At 31.3% G+C, this 22425-nt stretch overlaps 1 protein-coding gene across 1 annotated transcript in view; it reads right to left on the bottom strand.

The window, feature by feature from the left end:
* The window catches only part of LOC142237592 (uncharacterized), a 50729-nt gene extending 29086 nt beyond the window's left edge, over positions 1-21643 (bottom strand). Inside the window, exon 1 of the mRNA XM_075308947.1 lies at positions 21370-21643. The gene's annotated coding sequence lies outside the window, so the exon portion shown is untranslated. The remainder of the gene's footprint in view (positions 1-21369) is intronic.
* Positions 21644-22425: the final 782 nt, after the last annotated feature.

Raw genomic sequence — 22425 nt, 5'->3', positions numbered from 1 at the left:
ATCATTTGAGGGTTGTGTGTGTATGTGTCTTAGCCTTTTTTTGCATACCCAAAGTCAAACGAGAAGTGATCTCATCGTCATCACAATAAACGCCAGTAGCCACCAGCCATCAAATATACTAGAACTCTTTCACACATGCGATATAGGTACATCCATATGTATGTGTATGTATGTGAGTAGTATAAAGCCCCCCCAAACAAAACACATTGAATATCTGATTGAGATTTTTGCCGCTGCTGAAATAACAACAAATATTATTTTTGTTGCTTGATTCTCTCAAAACCAAATAAAACACCGCCAACGATATTGATGATGATGCTGTGGTCGACACAGCCCCTCTGCCTTATTGATGTTCGCAAAAATTGAAAACAATGCGATGGAAAAAGGCCATAACATCACAAGCCCCAACTTACAATTCCAATAGGCTAGCATTAAAATAATAAAAAAAAAAACATTTCTGTGGATAGGTAGTCAGTGCCTGTGGCAAAATCACACGGAATATAAGCGATAGACGCAGAACAATGAACTTATTGCACTCACATTCATATGGGCTAAAAAATCAATACAACAATACTGATCATTCTCAATAAAATAACTTTTTAGCTTTCATTGAGATTCCTAAACTGGACATAAGAGACAGGGTAGATTATAGTAAACAAACATAGAAAGAGAGAGAGAGGCAGATATAGAGAGATTTTTATTACTCTATATTAAGTTTTGATACTGATTTGTAAATTATTAACAACCGATTTAACTCTTTGAATGCTTTATTAAGAAGTTAAATTCGATATAGCTATAAAATATGGTTAAAATTCTTATTAAATTTTAGAATGATTTAATGAATAAAATATCAACAATATATATAAAGTATAAAAGAGCCCTGTGTTTGAATGTCTAGAAGACAGAGCGCACAGAAAAAAATATACCAGCTTTTATTTTCAATAAAATATGTTATTAAATGCTTATTACAAATATTCAATAAACATTGTAATTGTATTTACACCTTGAATAATTGGATTTACAAAGTTCAGCTAATGTTGTTTATTAAAACCAAAATTTATTTTTTCTGTTTAAAAGGAGGTTATATGCTCTCTTTCTCTCTCTTCTAAGGCAAATGACACTTGAAATCTTGTTAAAGTGGATTTTGGGAGTGATATAAATGCCGCATTCATAAATGTAAATATAATCCAATATGATAGAATTGAATTAGATGGAATAAAATTGAAAGGAATTGTATTGAATAATGGTAACATTTCATATATTTGATAGAACAACATATTTATCATACGCCATAGATACACAGATGGACCATGGACCAACATGCGTATGAATAATGAGAAATTTAAATGAAGGAAATATTTATCATACGCCATAAGGTTTCAATTCTCGGATGAACAAAGGATTATATGAGACCATATTATCGCTCTCTATACAAATCTCTTGGTATTGCTTTCTTATCACCAATTTACCGTACACTTAAAAAAATATTGACCTAACATGAAGGGATATGTAATATACATTTGAGTGCTCGCAATTTAAAAAATATTGGAATTATTCTTTTTAATCAAATAATTAAAGGAAGGTTCATTATTACTGCTATTGCATTGCAATTTAGAACGCTAATCTTTGAAATTTGCGTCCCACCGTTAAAGTCGTATGCGTTTGAAGTTAGGCATATTTTCCTTAAAGTACAGAAAATCATTTTCAATTAAAATAATAATTTTGAAATTAGCTGAGATATTGAATCTTTGGATTAAAAATAAAATGCTTCAAATATAGGCTAAGGCTTTTGCATCTTTGTTCTAAAGTTTAACTGAGATTTATTTATTTTAAAAAGGAATGCAAATTCGCTTATTGAGATCTGTATCCCAATTTTAATTTTATAGATTAGATTTAAAGCTTATCTAGCTTTAACCTAAAAAAGTCTTTATTTTAATGGATTTATTTTAATGATCCTAAACTTGGAGTTCCACACACGGTTGCCAACCGAGCCAAAAATTATTTACCAAAATTTGGAGACAATTTACCAAAAAACTATAAAATAAAAAAATCTTTGTCAAAATATTATTTCTATAGAAAATTTTGTTAAAATTGTATTTTTGTAGAAAATTTTGTCAAAATTTTATTTCTGTAGAAAATTTTGTCAAAATTTTATTTCTGTAGAAAATTTTGTCAAAATTGTATTTCTATGGAAAATTTTGTCAAATTTTTAATTCTATAGAAAATTTTGTCAAAATTTTATTTCTATAGAAAATTTTGTCAAAATTTTATTTCTATAGAAAATTTTGTCAAAATTTTATTTCTATAGAAAATTTTGTCAAAATTTTATTTCTTTAGAAAATTTGGTCAACATTTTTTTCTTTAGAAAATTTTGTCAAAATTTTATTTCTGCAGAAAATTTTATTTCTATAGAAAATTTTTTAAAAATTTTATTTCTGTAGAAATATTTGTCAAAATTTTATTTCTATAGAAATTTTTTTCAAAATGTTATTTCTATAGAAACTTTTGTTTGTAATCAGAAGATGTGGTTATGATTCCCACAAAAACTCCACAGAATCCCAGCCCGGAAAGCAAATTTTCAATGTCTTTGTTTTTACATCCGCACAATATTCAAATATCCCAAAAGAATAAAGAAAGATTTTGTCAAAATTTTATTTTTATAGAAAATTTTTTCAAATTTTTATTTCTATAGAAAATTTTGTCAAAATTTTATTTCTATAGAAAATTTTGTCAAAATTTTATTTCTATAGAAGATTTTGTCAAAGTTTTATTTCTATAGAAGATTTAGTCAAAATTTTATTTCTAAAGAAAATTTTGTCGGCATAAGCCGGCTCTCATGCAAAACCTGTTTTCGGAAGGTTCAAGTGTGGTTCATTGTTGGGTTTAATGAACTGCCTGAATTTATTCTGATAATTGGTTGATAGTTTTGCTGCAAGTAGAGGATGCTGATGAGGAATGTGGTAATTCCGAAACGTGCGTCCATCCAACCATCTTGCAGTCTATAGGGCTTTGCCCAAATAAATTTCACAAACATTCTTTTCCTTTGTTAGTTAAGCTACACTTGTAGTTTAGTCAATGTATGGTTTTAAGCTACAATAAAAAACAACAACAAAATTGTACTTCTATAAAAAATTTTGTCAATTTTTTTCTATAGAAAGCTTTGTCAAAATTTTATTTTTATAGGAAATGTTGTCAAAATTTTATTTCTATAGAAAATTTTTTCAAATTTTATTTCTATAAAAAGCTTTGTCAACATTTTATTTCTATAGAAAATTTTGTCAAAATTTTATTTCTTTAGAAAATTTGGTCAACATTTTTTTCTTTAGAAAATTTTGTCAAAATTTTATTTCTATAAAAAATTTTGTCAAAATTTTATTTCTGTAGAAAATTTTATTTCTATAGAAAATTTTTGAAAAATGTTATTTCTATAGAAATATTTGTCAAAATTTTAATTCTATAGAAAATTTTGTCAAAATTTTATTTCTATAGAAACTTTTGTTTGTAATCAGAAGATGTGGTTATGATTCCCACAAAAACTCCACAAAATCCCAGGCCGGAAAGCAAATTTTCAATGTCTTTGTTTTTACATCCGCACAATATTCAAATATCCCAAAAAAATCTAAAACACTGGGACTTTATTTCATCTGGAAAATTTCATGTTCGCTAAATGCTTCAAATCAAATTTTATGCAATTTTAATTTTAATCAAAAAAAAGATTAAAATTAAAAATCAAAACAAAAATTAAATCAATCAAGTAAAAAATTCAATTGTATCAAAATTTTATTTCTATAGAAAATTTTGTCAAAATTTTATTTCTATAGAAACTTTTGTTTGTAATCAGAAGATGTGGTTATGATTCCCACAAAAACTCCACAAAATCCCAGGCCAGAAAGCAAATTTTCAATATCTTTGTTTTTTCATCCGCACAATATTCAAATATCCCAAAAGAATCTAAAACACTGGGACTTTATTTAATCTGGAAAATTCCATGTTCGCTAAATGCTTCAAATCAAATTGTATGCAATTTTAATTTTAATCAATAAAAGAGATTAAAATTAAAAATCATAAAAAATTTAAATAAAAAACCAAGTAAAAAATTCAATAAATAAATTTCTATTAAAAAAAATAATACTATTAATTCTATTACTATTAAATATCTTAAAGACTTAAGCAAAAACAAAATTCTCTACACAAAAAAATGAACCGTCTAGGGCATTAAAGCCATTTTAATTCTATTTTTGTTCATGGGTTTATCATTATTTGAGAAAAAAAATCCTTTAAAAATAAAGTGGAAAAATTAAACACAAATAAAGTATAAAAATTTACTAAACTCGTATTTCCCACAAAATAGTTCAGATTTCCTAATATTTGTAATTTTACGAAAAAGTCGCCTGTCCTGAACTTCGCATGGCGAAATTTTATTTAACAAATGAAAAAAAATTATGTCTAATAAATTTTCTTGAACTTATGGGAAAATATATATATTTATTTATTATTTATTTATATTAATATTTATTTATAATACGGTTTAGTTAAAATGTCCTAAAATTAACCTACATTTTCTAAAATTAACCAAAATTTGCCTTCCTAGTGGGTTCACTGTTTTTTTTTTTTTTGAGTGTATTTGCTTAATAAGAGAGAGTGAGAGAGACAAAGATATAGCTATGATTAAGGGCTTGAAGAATGTTAGAATTTATAATTATTATTTTACTTTTATATTTATTTATATTTAAAACTTTTTTTATCTGCTTAAGAATTTTATCTAGATACTAAAAAATTTTATCTATCATGGAATTTAATCTCTTAATAACACAATTATCACTACGATAATTTGACTTAGTGTTAGAACCTTAATTGCTAAACAAGACATTTCTAGGGTCTAATTATTGATTTTCAAATTATTTGAGATATGTTTCAAAATGTTTGAAGAAAACTGTTTATCCTTCATTCCATTGACACTAGTCTCCATTCATCTTGTAGACCTCAGCATAGTCGATGGTATTTTTTGACGCCTCAAAGAGCAGGCAAATATTGTGGTTTGTTTGTTAACCTTTATTATTTTAGTTTTGCGGATTTTTTTTTAGAAAAGGTTCCAAAACACTGATCTGAATGAGTGTATGCGTATTCCCCTCATAGAACACAGCATCTTTTTGATCATTTTCGCTTAAATTGGATTGTAGGCGAAAAATATTTAAATTCATACCAATTTAAAATGGTTGTCAGGCTGTCCACAGATTGGATTGCCAGTGCAAACAAGTTTATTTTATTTTTGTATTTTTATTCTGTGATTTTATGGCGCGAAATAAAAAAAAAAAAACAGCGAAAAATAGCCAAGTTAATACAAAATTAATGTATTTCAGTGGGAGTCAAATCAAAATGTATCAAAAAAAAAAAAAAAATATTTCAAAAGTCTAGCGAGGGGGGAAATAAGGCTATTGAGTTACCAACATTTATTCCATAAATTATGTTAGTTATCTAAACAAGTTTTCTTAATATGCGAGGTTATTAACCATGTGTGAGTGATGTTATTTATTATGCACTTTAAATGCACAAGTATAATAAATATTTCAAAAATATTTCTATATAAGAATGTTTGCTTTAATGCAAAAATTTCAATAAAAATTCATTACAAAAAAAAGGACAAACGAGAAATACATTGTACAGTGGTACGAAATATATGAAAACATCAACTCCAAATTTGGGTGAATTAGTGGCGGTTTTATAGGGGAATACTTTGGGTGTGAAATTTAATAAAATTTTTAAGGACATAGGATTTATAAGTAAATCTGCAAGTAAATGGACTCATTTACTTTGATTTGAAAATGTAAATTTAATAATGAAAACAAAGATCAATCACCAAAGTTAATTGTATGAATTAATTTTTTGGTTGACTTTGGTGATTGATACTATCGTTTCTGTGATTGAAGACATTTCAATTAAAAATTAATGTGATCAATTAATTTTGTGATTGAAGATAGAAAATATTTTCTCCTGTGTAGGCTAACATTTATTTCGAGGATTTTAAATCTAACCGTTTCCAAACTATGGGACAAAAATGAAATTTTAATCAGTTTTGCAACAACTTAGATTCTGAACTACCCACATATCGTACAAGCAGTAAATGCTATAAGACGCATGGCTTATGTTTATTACATGGAAATCATCCATGATTCAAAAGATGTAAGACCGGAAATACAGAGTGATGCAAACATTATACGACGAATGAATCAGAAGGAAAAACTAAACAAGCTAATGTGTTCGCAAAAAAAAAGATTTGAATAAAGAACCCTGACTAATCCATTATTTGAATATTCAAATCACCTACGGTTTATTTAAATCGAACAAAAAAAACTCATGAAAAGGTGTTTATGATAAACAAAAATTTACCAAAAAAAAAACATTTTTGTTTTGTATTTAGAACATATTTTCAAACCAGAATAATAAATAAAATATATTTTTGATCTTATTAGTCAAACTATAAAAGAAGGGTGAGTAAAAACACATTAAAAAAAAGTATATACGGCCGTAAGTTCGGCCAGGCCGAAGCTTATGTACCCTCCACCATGGATTGCGTAGAAACTTCTACTGAAGACTGCCATTCACAATCGAATTACTTGGGGTGCGGTAACACTTGCCGATGGCAAGGTATCTTAAAACTTCCTAACACCGTAATATATACCACATAGTCTATACGTGGTATATATTAAACTAAAAAAGGCCGATTAAATACGTATATAATTAAGTTTAAAGTTTCTATAGAAATAAAGTTTTGACAAAATAAAATTTTGACAACATTTTCTATAAAAGTAAAATTTGGAAAAAATTTTCTATAGAAATAAAATTTGGAAAAAATTTTCTATAGAAATAAAATTTTGACAAAATTTTCTATAGAAATAAAATTTTGGTAGATTATTTTTGGCTCGAGTGGCAACCATGAATATGAACCGATATGGACCAATTTTTGTTTGATTGGGGATCGGCTTTATATAACTATAGACCGATATGGACCAATTTTGGCATGTATATTAGCGGCCATATACTAACACCACGTTCCAAATTTCAACCGGATCGGATGAATTTTGCTCCACCAAGAGGCTCCGGAGATCAAATCTGGGGAACGGCTTATATGGGGGCTATATATAATTATGGACCGATATGGACCAATTCTTCCGTGTTTGTTAGAGAACATATACCAACAGCATGTATCAAATTTCAGCCGGATCGGATGAAATTTGCTTCTCTTAGAGGCTCCGCAAGCCAAATCGGGGGATCGGTTTATATGGGGGCTATATATAATTATGGACCGATATGGACCAATTTTTGCATGGTTGTTAGAGACCATATACTAACACCATGTACCAAATTTCAGCCGGATCGGATGAAATTTGCTTCTCTTAGAGGCTCCGCAAACCAAATCGGGGGATCGGTTTATATGGGGGCTATATGTAATTATGGACCGATATCGACCAATTTTTGCATGATTGTCAGAGACCATATGCTAACACCATGTACCATATTTCAGCCGGATCGGATGAAATATGCTTCTCTTATAGGCTCTGCAAGCCAAATTTGGGGGTCCGTTTATATGGGGGCCATTAGCGTAGCTAGACAATTTTCCTATATATAGCCCCCCTAGCTAAAAATTTATAGACTGAACTTATGGGTTCAATTATTGTTATATTTCATAAAAAGAATAAAAAATAGACATCAAAATAATATATAATAAAGCAATTAAAAGTAGTTCCACACTTTTCCCAGCAAAAAACTTGGGAATTGTTTTAAATGCACAACTTTAAAAGCACTTCCAAAAATGTCCTCACAAAGAAGTTAATTATATTAACTGCACAGGAAGTTTTTTACTTCAGTTTTTTCATATTTTAATGCGTAATTTTTGTTTTCTTTTTTCAAATAGTTTAAAAAAAGAGTAAGAATTAATAAAATGGTAAAAATTATTCAAATTTTTCCACAAAAATGCTAAATCCATTATAGAAAAATCGATAATTTTTGAAAATATTCAAACAAGCGTTAGAATGCATTAAAAATCATAAAAAATATAAAAATTATTATAAAATAATGTTTCTTGAAGCTCGAGGTCTTTATAAATATTTATAGAATTCTAACAAAAGGTCGACCAAAAATCAAATAAAAAACGAATAAATAAAAATTATTTGTTTGGAAAAATATCACACAATTTTTTAATTCACATTCAAAACTCTGAATTCGGATCACACCGTAAGAAGTGATGCAAATTTATTACAGCGGCTGTTGAAACGGTGGACATTCGTTCTATGACGAGTTCCTATTACATTCATCGCTTCTCCCCCAATTTTGCACCACTTCCGGACCCAAAAAGAACATTTTCACTTCTTTTTTGGCGACTCTTTTTTGCAGCATTATTAAGATATTAATTTATGAAAGAATAGTTTTAATACCAATTGCTATTTTTGACTAAACCAGACTAAACAATGTAATAAAGGAGCTTTACAGCCTGTTTCTGTATGTCGAATGAGCTCTGTGGATCGACTAAAATAGAAACAAACAGCTGAATTTATAACCAAATAACAGCTGTTTCTATGCATTTCAGTCGATCGATTGAACTCGTTCGACATACAGAAACAGGCTGTTAGTTATTCAACTAAACCATAAGTTCAATACTTGTGACAAGTTTCAAGTCGATAGCTTGTTTCGTTCGGAAGTTAGCGTGATTTCAACAGACGGACGGACGGACATGCTCAGATCGAGTCAGAATTTCACCACGACCCAGAATATATTTATTTTCCAACTCCTAGGACAGAATGCTTTCATTGAATTGTTCACTAATTTTAATTTATTTTAAGTCAATTTATTTTTAATTTTATATTAATTATGATTTAGTTTATTTATAATAACTTTGAATTAATGACCTGATACCAAAACCAGTTAAATTTATTGACAGAAAAAAAATTTTCTGTTAATAAATTTTTATAATAGCCTAACGTCTTAATACATTTTATTATTATCTTAAAAAAAGCACAGACCAAACAAGTGTTAATAAACTTAAATTCAATGGTATAACGTCATTTCCTTCATCACCACATCTATTATTTACCTTCCACAATGAAACCATTTTAGATTTGCAAAAAAAAATCTCTACAAGATTTATGAAAAAAAACTACGATGCATGAATACTTGAAAACCAGTCTTGGTTTTATCAATTTTTTTTATCTAAAGCCAACAATAGGAACAACTTGAATGGGGACAATAAAACCTTTTTGCAATGCAAAAAAAAAGGAAGCAACAAAAAACGTAAAAAATAAATAAAATATTGTGTTAATGTTGCAAACAATTTGCAGTGCAGAATGTATGAATAAAGAAAAGACACCAATATATCAATTTGTAGATGAGATTATAAGAAGGTCCCCGGACTGACTGACTGACTAAACTACTAGCATTCCGGTTGAGGACAAATAATAATAATAATGGTGCCACAAGATATCTATAGTGCCGTAGCCACAAATTAATTCTTGTTTGTTTACTTTACTTAGATTACATACCCATGATCGACGTTAACATAATGAAAGTGGAAGAGATAATGGAATTAAATTGATACTTGTTTCATTTCGTAGGGGCAGAGATGGGAGTATGAGACTTGGGACAAGCTAATTTCTTAAGATTGTTTTTGCCAAGTTGGCTAATCGATTTATTTAGAATTTTCAATCTTAGATGAACATTGCCTATTTGATAGATGACGAAAAGCCATAATTTAATTCATGTAGTTACCCAGCAAAAAAAGCGTCGCCAAAAAAGTAATGACAAAGTTCTTTGTGGATCCGGAAGTGGTGAAAAATTGGTGCACAGGCGATGAATTTAACATGGGCTTGTCATAGGAAGGCTTCAATAGTCGTTGCACTGAATTTGTATCACTTCTTAAGGTGTGATTCGAATTAAAGGGTGATACGGTCAAAATTTGGTCAATATAAACTTGACGTATTTCTTTCAATTTTGCATTTAAAAAACCTGAACACCCCTCATTTTGAAGGTGTGTGTGTAGAATGTTGCTCCTATTTTGATTTTGGAATTCACTCTTCAGTTGTCAAAATGCCGTCCAAGCAAGAAGAGCAGCGTATCAAAATTTTGCTCGCGCATTGCGAAAATCCGAGCTACTCGCACGCAAAGCTGGCAAAATCGCTAAAAGTTGCCAAATCAACCGTTACAAATGTAATTAAAGTGTTTGGGGAACGTTTGTCGACAGCCAGGAAGTCTGGATCGGGGGAAATCGAAAACCGGAAGCCGCTGAGACGACAAAGAGAGTGGCCGGTAGTTTCAAGCGAAACTCTAACCTCTCTCTCCGAGATGCCGCAAATAAGCTGGGTGTATCGTCTACAACCGTGCATCGAGCCAAAAAACGAGCCGGACTATCGACTTACAAGAAGGTAGTGACTCCAAATCGCGATGATAAACAAAATACGACAGCCAAAGCGCGATCCCGGAGGCTGTACACGACGATGCTGACGAAGTTTGACTGCGTGGTAATGGACGACGAAACCTACGTCAAAGCCGACTACAAGCAGCTTCCGGGACAGGAGTTTTATACGTCAAAAGGAAGGGGAAAGGTAGCAGATATTTTCAAGCACATAAAACTGTCAAAGTTCGCAAAGAAATATCTGGTTTGGCAAACCATCTGTACCTGTGGCTGGAAAAGCAGCATTTTCATAGCTTCCGGGACTGTCAACCGAGAAATTTACGTGAAAGAGTGTTTGAATAAACGTCTGCTGCCTTTCCTGAAGAAACACGGTTGTTCCGTACTGTTTTGGCCGGATTTGGCATCTTGCCATTACGGAAAAAAGGCCATGGAGTGGAACGCCGCCAACAACGTGCAGGTGGTTCCCAAGGACAAGAACCCTCCCAACACGCCATATGACTTGTGGCACGGTGCATTGTCTTGGTGGAACTTTTTTCTTCTTCATATGGGGCCGTTTTGCCGCGATTTCGACTTCAAACGCTCCAATAACGCAATATAATAGTCACTATTGATGGTTTTCCCTTCTCAAGATAATCGATAAAAATTATTCCATGCGCATCCCAAAAAACAGAGCTCCGCCCAATTGAGAAATACTGGGCTATTGTCAAGCGGAACCTAAAGAAGACCAAAAAAACTGCTAAGGACGAGCAGCAGTTCAAGGCAAACTGGCTTTCTGCGGCGAAGAAGGTGGACAAGGTGGCTGTACAAAATCTGATGGCAGGTGTCAAGCGTGAGGCCCGGCAATTCGGATTTGGAAAAGCGAAAGCCTAACTGAATATTTTTCCTGAATTTTATACTAATTGAACTTGAAAAAGAAATTTAATTTGATTTTTTAAATAAACGATTTCACCGATTTACACGCGTTTTCCCTTGACCAAATTTTGACCGTATCACCCTTTATTTGTCTAATCAAAGTATTTGTTTAATCATGAGAATTAAAAATTTTGTATTTTTTTTTTTGACAAAAAAAAAATAACTTTTATATTTTTTATGATTTTTAATGCATTCTAACGCTTGTCTGAAATATTTGGCCTGAAATATTTTCAAAAATTCGTAATTTTTCTAGATTGGATTTAGCATTTTTTTTTCGACAAAATATTAATAATTTGTACACTTGTATTAATTTTTACTCTGTTTTTAACCCATTTGAAACAAAAAACCCATTAAAAATATGAAAAAATGCGAGTTATAACAAGTATATACAGTAGTAAGTTCGGTCGGGCGGAATCTTAAATACCCACCACCATGAATCAAATATTAAGTTTCCTTTGAAATTTCAGGAAGGTTTGATTTTTCAGAGGGTAGTAATTTCTATTCTGTTTTTAACCCATTTGAAACAAAAAAACCCATTAAAAATATGAAAAATGCGAGTTATAACAAGTATATGCAGTAATAAGTTCGGCCGGGCGGAATCTTAAATACCCACTACCATGAATCAAATATTAAGTTTCCTTTGAAATTTCAGGGGGTTTGATGACAGATATTCTCCCAAGCAAAGTAGTTCACCCAGTACACTTCCCGAAGATAAATGTAAAGATTTTTACCTATGATGACTATATTTGGATTTATAAGAACCATTTTTGTTTTGGTTTTAGAGGAATCATAAACATCTCTTGTAAGTGTGTAAGAAAATGATGAAATAACGCCTGGATTTGAATTCTAAAATCTGTAGATTTTTATCCAAATTATTTAAATCTGGAAATTTTACATTCAGTTTCAAGCAATTTTCATGATCAGTGCGCCTTATATCAAGAAGTGAAATCGGCCTATATGGAGGCTTTACCAAATGGACCGATTAAAACTAAATCCTATATCCTATACATAAAATATGGACCTATACTCACCGTTTTCGGCACACCTCTTTGTGGTGCTAAAATACTTCTAGATTTAAAATTTCAAGCAAATTGGATAAAAACTACGTTTTCTAAATAAAATCGGGATATTGGTCTATATGGTGGCTTATCCAAAACCTTGACCGATTCACACCATTTTCGACACGCCTATTTATGGACCTAAAAGACCTCTAGATTTAAAATTTCAGGCAAATCGGATAGAAATTGGGATATATAGACGCTCACCCCAATCGGTCTCTATATTGGGGATATAGCCAAACGTGAACAGCACACTTGTTTGTGGACTTAGAACACCTCAAGATTTCCTATTTCAAGCCAATTGGATAAAAATTGCAGGAGATCGGTCCGTATGGTGGCTACACCAAAACATGGACCGATTCACACTATATTCGCAAATATTAGCGGACCTAGGATTCCAATATCAGGCAAGTCGGATAAAAATTGCGGCGTCCTATATGCTCAAAAAGTCAAATCGGCAGATCGGTCTATATGGGGGCTATACAAGAACATGGAACGATGCAAACCATATTCGGAATGCCTATTTATGGATCTAGAATACCTCTAGTTTTCCAATTTCAGCAAATTGAGTAAGAATTGGGACGTCTAGACGCCCAATAATTCAAGTCGGGAGATCGGTCTATATGGGGGCTATACCAAAACATAGACCGATTTACGCCATATTCGACACACATATTTATCTCTAGATTTTAAATGTTTGCAGACAAAAAACGAATATGTGCCAAATTGCGTCATTATTGAAGGCTGTAGCGTGATATCGTGTAACAGACAGACAGGCGGATGGACATGGTTATATCGTTTTTACTTTACATAGTCGGAAATCTATATTTCACAAACGGAATGGCAAATTTATTATACTCCCATCACCATACTACGGTGGTGGGTATAAAATAACTTAAAGCTGTACTATATACCGAAAATCCTTTTGACTGGATTTTCTATGACTACACTCATAGAAAAACTCATGAACGGCGTGCACGTTTCAAACCGATCCATTCACGAAAGTGTGTTGACGCATGAGGTGTCAAAAGGAGAGGAGATGTTGTCAATTTGACAACAACCAGCGTTCATGATCTAAAAAAGTGGTTACGAATTTATAAAAAAAAAATCCGCTACCATGACTCGAACCTGGATTGTTTGCTCCATACGCGTTAAAAGTCGCTTTAGTTCATTGCACCATCGACAGAGTTGCCACAAGAACGTCTAACGAATATTTTTAGACTTTTCATGGCCAAAGAAAAATGAAAGCCGTTAATGAAACCGTGAACGCCCGTGAATGCTCGTGGACGAAACTGTGAACATTCCCTTTTGATTTTTCGTGAAAGTTTCCGTTTCAATTTGTTACCGTCCGTTCACGATTTTGGAACGTAATATTTTCTATTAGTGTATATGATATTGACTTTATTCCCGGAGAATTAAATAACAATTGGATATTGGAATTTCTAAAATTAACCTACGTTTATGGCAAAATGTTTATTTTGTTTTAGTTAATCTTAAAAAATTTTCACCAGCCAAATGAAATATTCTTCATTTCAAGTATGTCTTAAACATTTTAAGAACTAAACGGGGGTATAAATTTCAATTACCAATAATTTCAATGCTTGCTAAAGCAAACGAAAGTTTTCCTACCCTTCTAAAAATTGTACACCCAAAGAAAAAATACTTTCCTCAGAAACGAAATTTTAGACAAACAAAATTCCCTTTTTTAATAAAGTATTTTCCACATTTACGTATAGCCCCCATATAAACGGACCCCCAGATTTGGCTTGCGGAACCTATAAGAGTAGCGTATGGTCTCTAACAACCATGCCAAAATTGGTCCATATCGGTCCATAAATATATATAGCCCCCATATAAACCGATCCCCAGATTTGACCTCCGGAGACTCTTAGAGGAGCAAAATTCATCCGATCCGGTTGAAATTTGGAATGTGGTGTTACTATATGGTCTCTAACAACCATGCCAAAATTGGTCCATATCGGTCCATAATTATATATAGCCGCCATATAAACCGGACCTCCGGGGCCTCTTGGAGGAGCAAAATTCATCCGATCAGTTTGAAATTTGATACGTGATGTTAGTATATGGTCTTTAACAACCATGCCAAAATTGGTCCATATCGGTCCATAAATATATATATAGCCGCCATATAAACCGATCCACAGATTTGACCTCCGGGGCCTCTTGGAGGAGCAAAATTCATCCGATCAGTTTGAAATTTGATACGTGATGTTAGTATATGGTCTCTAAACCATGCAAGAATTGGTCCACATCAGTCCATATTTATATATAGCCCCCATAACATATAAACCGATCCCCAGATTTGTCCTCCGGAGCCTCTTGGAGGAGCAAAATTCATCCGATCCGGTTGAAATTTGGAATGTGGTGTCAGAATATGGTCTCTAACAAACACGCAAGAATTGATCCATATCTGTCCATAATTATATATAGCCCTCATATTAATCGATCCCCAGATTTGAACTCCGGAAACTCTTAGAGGAGCAAAATTCTTTCGATTCGGTTGAAATTTGATACGTGGTCTTATATGGTCTCTAACTACTATGCAAAAATTGGTCCATATCGGTCCATAATTATATATAGCCCCCAAATAAACCGTTGCCCAAATTTGATCTCTGAAGCCTCTTGGAGGAGCAAAATTCATCCGATCCGGTTGAAATTTGCAACGTGGTGTTATTATATGGCCGCTAATAACCATGCCCAAATTGGTCCATATTGGTATATAGTTATATATTGCCGATCCCCAATCACACAAAAATTGGTCCATATCGGTTCATAATCATGGTTGACACTCGAGCGGAAAATTATCTACCAAAATTTTATTTCTATAGAAAATTTTGTCATAATTTTATTTCTATAGAAAATGTTGTCAAAATTTTAATTCTATAGAGAATGTTGTCACAAATTTTATTTCTATTGAAAATTTTGTCAAAAATTTAATTCTATAGAAAATGTTGTCAAAATTTTAATTCTATTGAAAATTTTGTCAAAATTTTATTTCTATAGAAAATTTTGTCAAAATTTTATCCCTATACAAAATTTTGTCAAATTTTATTTCTATAGAAAATTTTGACAAAATTTTATTTCTATAGAAAATGTTGTCAAATTTTTAATTCTATAGAGAATGTTGTCACAAATTTTAATTCTATTGAAAATGTTGTCAACATTTTATTTCTATAGAAAATTTTGTCAAAATTTTACTTTTATGGAAAATGTTGTCAAAATTTCATGTCTATAGAAAATTTTGTCAAAATTTTATTTCTATAGAAAATTTTGTCAAAATGTTATCCCTATAGAAAATTTTGTCAAATTTTATTTCTATAGAAAATTTTGGCAAAATTTTATTTCTATAGAAAATGTTGTCAAAATTTTAATTCTATAGAGAATGTTGTCAAAATTTTAATTCTATTGAAAATTTTGTCAAAATTTTATTTCTATAGAAATTTTTTTCAAAATGTTATTTCTATTTGTCAAAATTTTATTTCTATAGAAAATTTTGTCCAAATTTTACTTCTATAGAAAATGTTGTCAAAATTTTATTTTGTCAACATTTTATTTCTATAGAAACTTTTGTCAAAATTTTATTTCTATACAAAATTTTGTCAAACTGAATTATATACGTATTTAATCGGCCATTTTTAGTTTAATATTTACCACGTATGGACTATGTGGTATATATTTCGGTGTTAGGAAGTTTTAAGATACCTTGCCATCGGCAAGTGTTACCGCAACCCAAGTTATTCGATTGTGGATAACAGTCTTCAGTAGAAGTTTCTACGCAATCCATGGTGGAGGGTACATAAGCTTCGGCCTGGCCGAACTTACGGCCGTATATACTTGATTTTTCTTTACTTTTAGTTCATTTTGGATTTCAGGCTAAGCAAAAATTTCGTAAATGGTAGTTAAAAATTCATAATTCTTGTTATTTTTATTTTTTGTGCATGTACTAACTTGTCATACCTTGTACCACAGAATGAGCATATCATATAAATTTCAAAGAAAATTGTTTTCCAAGTGTATTCAATAAAAAGTTTTTTGCACCTAATTGAGCAAAAAAAAAAGTCAGAAAAAGAAAATGACCTTGAGTATGCACGAATTTATCTCAAAATGAACATCAAAATAGAACTAGAAATTTGTGTTAGAATGAATAGACCATCATAAATCATTCATCATACAGATACAAGATATAAGAGCTATTAGCCACCCACTCTACTCATCGTTATCGTTATTCCATATAAAGAGAATATCCAATACAGATGTCATCCACACCCGATCCAATATGAATTGAATTCAAAAAAAAATAATTTTCTTCGAATTATGATGTCATATAACCTGTAGTAGTAGCTGTAGTACTAAAAATCAAAGTTCCAGCTGTTTTTATTTTATTCTATAACTACGAGAATAGTATTTTAATTGTATAATAATTATAATAATAGTAATAATAGTTTCGCTTTGGCGGCTAGTCACAGTTCAAGTTAGAATATTTAAGCAATTATTGTTGCTGTTGTTTTTTTTTTTTAAGTTTATTGGCTAATTTCGTGTGTACGCTTTAGGCGATCGTGTTTTTTGTTTTGTTTTTAAATTTGGTGGCTAAAATCGCAAAAAGAGACACTCACTCACATTAAACCAGAAAACACATTCTTCATTTGGTTAAGCATTTTATTTTTTCTGAATATATAAAAATTCATTTTTAATTATGTGCTTTAGTTTTACATACCAACATACACTGGCCAGGTATCTACCGACTTACAAACATGTGTTTATTTTAATAAACATACGTATGTATGTATGAATAGGCAAATATTTTAATATTTTTCTATGAACTCGTATGTGTCTGAAACTAATTTGTAGTTTTTAATATTAGAAAATTTTTGTTGTATACCCGATTTTTTTTTTTTGTTTTTGCTGTTTGTTGGCAAATTCTGAAATTAGTTCACTGCCACTTGATTACACTGAAAGAAAGGGGGGTGGGGGGGGGGGGGGTTTCATTCCCTAATTATGAGGGTGGTTAGATAATTTTTTAGCCCCAGCGGCTTATGTAGAGCATTGAAAAACAATTTCCAATAGTTGCAACGAAAAAATTGTTAACCTAGTATGAAAGTTTATGCAACTTAAATTTTAGAACAAGCTATTTACACTCTATTAACGATCATGTAAAATAAAGAAATTTAAAGTAAAAGAATCTTCATAATCTTTGCTTTACATTATTTCATTAAATTTTGGAAACGAATCATTGAAAATTGGGTCCCTCCATTAAAGTCGTACATTTTTAAAGTAAGGCAAATATTCCTAAAAGTTAAGAAAAACATTTTTGAAGAAATGCCCTCATATTCATAAAAGTTAACGTGAACTTTAAACCTATTATTACCATACAAATTCCTTCGATAAACTGTCAGTAAGTTATTATGAATTTGGACAATAATCTTTATATCAAAATATAACTGAGATATTGAAAATTTGGATTAACAATAAACAAGTACACACCAAAATAATTTTTCTGATTCAATCACGAAATTAATTGATCCAATTCATTTTTTAATTGAAATTTGTTCAATCACAAAAATAATAGTATCTATCACAGTTTTAATTGGATATTAAAAAATACTTGATTAAAAAATGAATTGATTTCATTAGGAATGTTCAATTAATTTTTTAATTGCTTCAATTAAAAATGTAATTGATGTCGTAAATATTTTTAATTATTTTCTTAATTGACTTAATTATATATAGCCCCCATATAAACCGATCCCGAGATTTGGTTTTGGAGCCTCTTAGATGGAATTTGGATTAACAATAAACAAGTACACACAAACATAATTTTTCTGATTCAATCACGAAATGAATTGATCCAATTAATTTTTTAATTGAAATGTGTTCAATCACAAAAATAATAGTATCAATCTCAGTTTTAATTGGATATTAAAAAATTCTTGATTAAAAAAATGAATTGATTTCATTAGGAATGTTCAATTAATTTTTTAATTGATTCAATTAAACAGTTAATTGATGTCGTAAATATTTTTAATTACTTTCTTAATTGACTTATCGTTTTTTTTTGTTGACTTTTTGAAATAAATTTTTAATTAAAAATTAAAAAGAAATCCATATTTTTTTGAAGTGACTTGGTCTTCCGAGTTTAATTAAAAAGTTAATTGTAAGAATTAATTTTTAGTTTTTTTATACCCCTCACCATAGGATGGGGGTATATTAACTTTGTCATCCCGTTTGTAACACATCGAAATAGTGCTCTAAGACCCCATAAAGTATATATATTTTGGATCGTGGTGAAATTCTGAGTCGAACTGAGCATGTCCGTCCGTCTGTTGAAATCATGCTAACTTCCGAACGAAACAAGCTATCGAATTGAAACTTGGCATAAGTAGTTGTTATTGATGTAGGTCAGATGGTATTGCAAATGGGCCATATCGGTCCACTTTTACGTATAGCCCCCATATAAACAGACCCCCAAATTTGGCTTGTGATTCCTCTAAGAGAAGCAAATTTCATCCGATCCGGCTGAAATTTGGTACATGGTATTAGTATATGGTCTCTAACAACCGTGAAAAAATTGGTCCACATCGGTCCATAATTATATATAGCCCCCATATAAACCGATCCCCCGATTTGGCTTGCGAGGCCTCTAAGAGAAGTAAATTTCAACCGATCCGGCTGAAATTTGGTACATGGTGTTAGTATATGGTCTCTAACAACCATGCAAAAATTGGTCCACATCGGTCCATAATTATATATAGCCTCCATATAAACCGATCCCCCGGTGCGGAGCCTCTAAGAAAAGCAAAATTCATCCGATCCGGCTGAAATTTGGTACGTGATGTTAGTATATGGTCTCTAATGACCATGCAAAAATTGGTCCATATAGGTCCATAATTATATATAGCCCCCATATAAACCGATCACCAGATTTGACCTCCGGAGCCTCTTGGAAGAGCAAAATTCATCTGATTCAGTTGAAATTTGGTACGTGATGTTAATATATGGCCCCAAACACCCATGCAAAACTTGGTCGACATCGGTCCATAATTATATATAGGCCCCATATAAACCGATCCCCAGATTTGACCTCCGGAGCATCTTGGAAGAGCAAAATTCTTCCCATTCGGTTGAAATTTGGTACGTGATGTTAGTATATGGTATCCAAAAACCATGCAGGAATTGGTTCCTATCAGTCCATAATTATATATAGCTCCCATATAAACCGATCGCCAGATTTGACCTCCGGTGCCTTTTGGAGAAGCAGAATTCATCCGATTTGGTTGAAATTTGGTACGTGGTGGTAGTATATGATATTTAACAACCATGCCAAAAGTGGTCCATATCAGTCCATAATCATTTATAGCCCCCATATAAACCGATCCCGAGATTTGGTTTTGGAGCCTCTTGGAGGAGCAAATTTCATCCGAGTGAGTTGAAATTTGTGGATGACAGTCTTTCGTAGAAGTTTCTACGCAATCCATGGTGGAGGGTACATAAGATTCGGCCTGGCCGAACTTACGGCCGTATATACTTGTTTTTTTTTTCTGTGCATGTAGGTTTTCAGTATTCCTTGGTAAATATCCTAATTAAATATGAAATTTTGCAAATTGAATATACAATGCTTGTATATTTTCAATAGATGTTCGGATTTTGGTGATTAGCTGGATTATTTTGTCAGTTTTCAATACATCTGTATTAAATTTTCTTTACCAGGTTTTTGTTTATTTTAATTTTAATTTAATTTTTCCCTTATATTTGAAACATTTGGTTTTCTATTTTTTTTTTGTACATTAGAATAGACAAATGATTCATTTCGTATACGCAAATAAGATTTTTATTTAGATTCTCATTTGTTTATTTCGTTTTATGTCTTCGTTTTTTTTGGTTTCTTTTAAATTTACACTCAAATCAAATGCTAGTCGTTAAGGTGGTTGATGATTTCAGTTCAATTTCTCTATGATGTATGTCGATCACGATGATGATGATGCTCAATGCCTTAGTTAAGGCGACAAACTTTTACGTGACGTAATGCTAAAAAAGATTGTATGTGCTTTTTTGTTTTCTTTTCGTTTTTGTTTTTTTTTTTTTTGCGTACATTGGTCTCATTTCATTTGGATACACTCGAAGAAACGTGGTGTTTAGTTTTGAGGGAGATTGTTGGGCATAAATTGAAATTTACATAAAACCATTTTGGCATAGTAAATTACACTTTTCTTTAAATTTATTTGGATCTTATGTAAATTTTTATGACCATACATAGATTTGAATGTCTTTTTTAGATTTTGTTTTTTTTTTCGAAATAAAATTTTCACTCCAATTACGCACAAGTTGGTTTTACAGACATTTTACAGTAAAAAAGAAATTTTTAAATAAAAAGTGAATACTTTACACCTCAAAGCAAATGTCTAGCCAACCATCTTCATGATGGTGTTGATGGGGAGAGTGAGTATGGGAGCGTGTGTGTGTGTGTGTGATCATCATCATCTCACCATCAATCAGCGAGGGGTGGGTGCAAATACTTTCGCATGGCAAACACGTTTCGTCTTCGTAATATTGGCCATTGTAATGACAACGGCTACCATAACGAAGAAGTAGAAGACGGTGGCGGCGGCGACGATGACGATGACAACAACGACGACTATCTATAACAACGACAGATGGCAATATCAAACTTCACCGTTAAGATTCTCCAAATACTAAGGTCCCGTTTTGTTAGACAAAGTCTTTCTCTTTTCTTTTGCTTATAGATGTATGTGCCAATTTTTTCCTATTATTTTGGTTTTAAGACACGAATCATTTTTTTTCAAATCACATTTTTGTATGTGTGCCATAAGACCAGATTGACACCACAAAAACTGTATGACACTCTTAACACTTATCAAAAATCACAAAATTGATTTCATTTCTTAAGAATTTCAATTAAATTCCATAGCTTTTGTTGTTTTTCTATTATTTTCTTTTTTCTCTTGATATTTTTTTACATACTTTTTATGTTTTCAACCAAATGTGGTGTTATTGAGATGGAAAAGATCTTTTTTTGTTTTTGCCCAACAAAAACAAAAATAAAACACTGATATTTGTTTCAAAGGCAGCTGCTCTCTCTTGCACTCGTTCTCTCAGTGTACACCAAAATATAATAATAGTATATACACTGTCGCTTTTTGTTTTAATAAAATTCGTTTATTGTTTACTTTCTTGAGGTTTCAAAAATAAAATTTTAGGCGATCCTCGCGAGCACTTCACTCCAAAAGTCAAATCAATACTAACATTTATTTCGCACTCTTCAAAATGTTAAGGCAGAAAACAGGCCGCCAACGTTTGTCCGTCTGTCTACTAGTTAAATGGCTTTTTGCCACCTCTCACCAACGTCTCTGTAGCCCCCTTTGCCAACTTTTGCTTTGCGGCAAGTCAAATATTGGCAAAGCAAAAAAAAAAAAAAAAAAAAAAAAAAAACACAAGAACAACAACATAAGGCTATCTGTTAATGGTTTGAGATGTTGATGATGTGAGTGCTCTTTTCTCAGAAACAAATGCAAGAGAGAGACTAACATAGCCTAGGTAACATTTAAATTCCATAGATACACACATCCGTATAATTTGGGGGGCCAATTGTGCGAATGTATGTGTTGGTATGCGTGGTATCCAAAGCATAGCATCATCATTATCACCATCATCTCTTCTAACTACAAATGGTCCGCAATAAACAACAACGCACACAACTTACAAACTTAACAGTAAAAGCTTCATGTCAAAGAGAAATTAAATGGAGAGATCTCTTTTAAATTCTCTTGTTTACAAATCTCTTAATTATTTATATAAATTAGTGATTTGTCATTCTATGTTGTATAGTAGTTGGCCTTATAAGCCAGTTGTCACTCGTGCCAAAAATAATCTACCAAAATTTGAAGAAAAATCTACCAACTTTTAAAACATTTTATTTTCAAGTTTTTTATCAAATTTTTGTGGTTAGTATAAACAAATTTATATCTTCGAAAGATCTAACACGAAAATTAATCTTTTTAAAGATATTTAATTTATTTA

Source organism: Haematobia irritans, chromosome 5 (genome assembly GCF_050003625.1).
Source record: "Haematobia irritans isolate KBUSLIRL chromosome 5, ASM5000362v1, whole genome shotgun sequence".
Classification (NCBI taxonomy): Eukaryota; Metazoa; Arthropoda; class Insecta; order Diptera; family Muscidae; genus Haematobia; species Haematobia irritans.
This window is presented reverse-complemented; position numbering and strand designations above follow the sequence as displayed.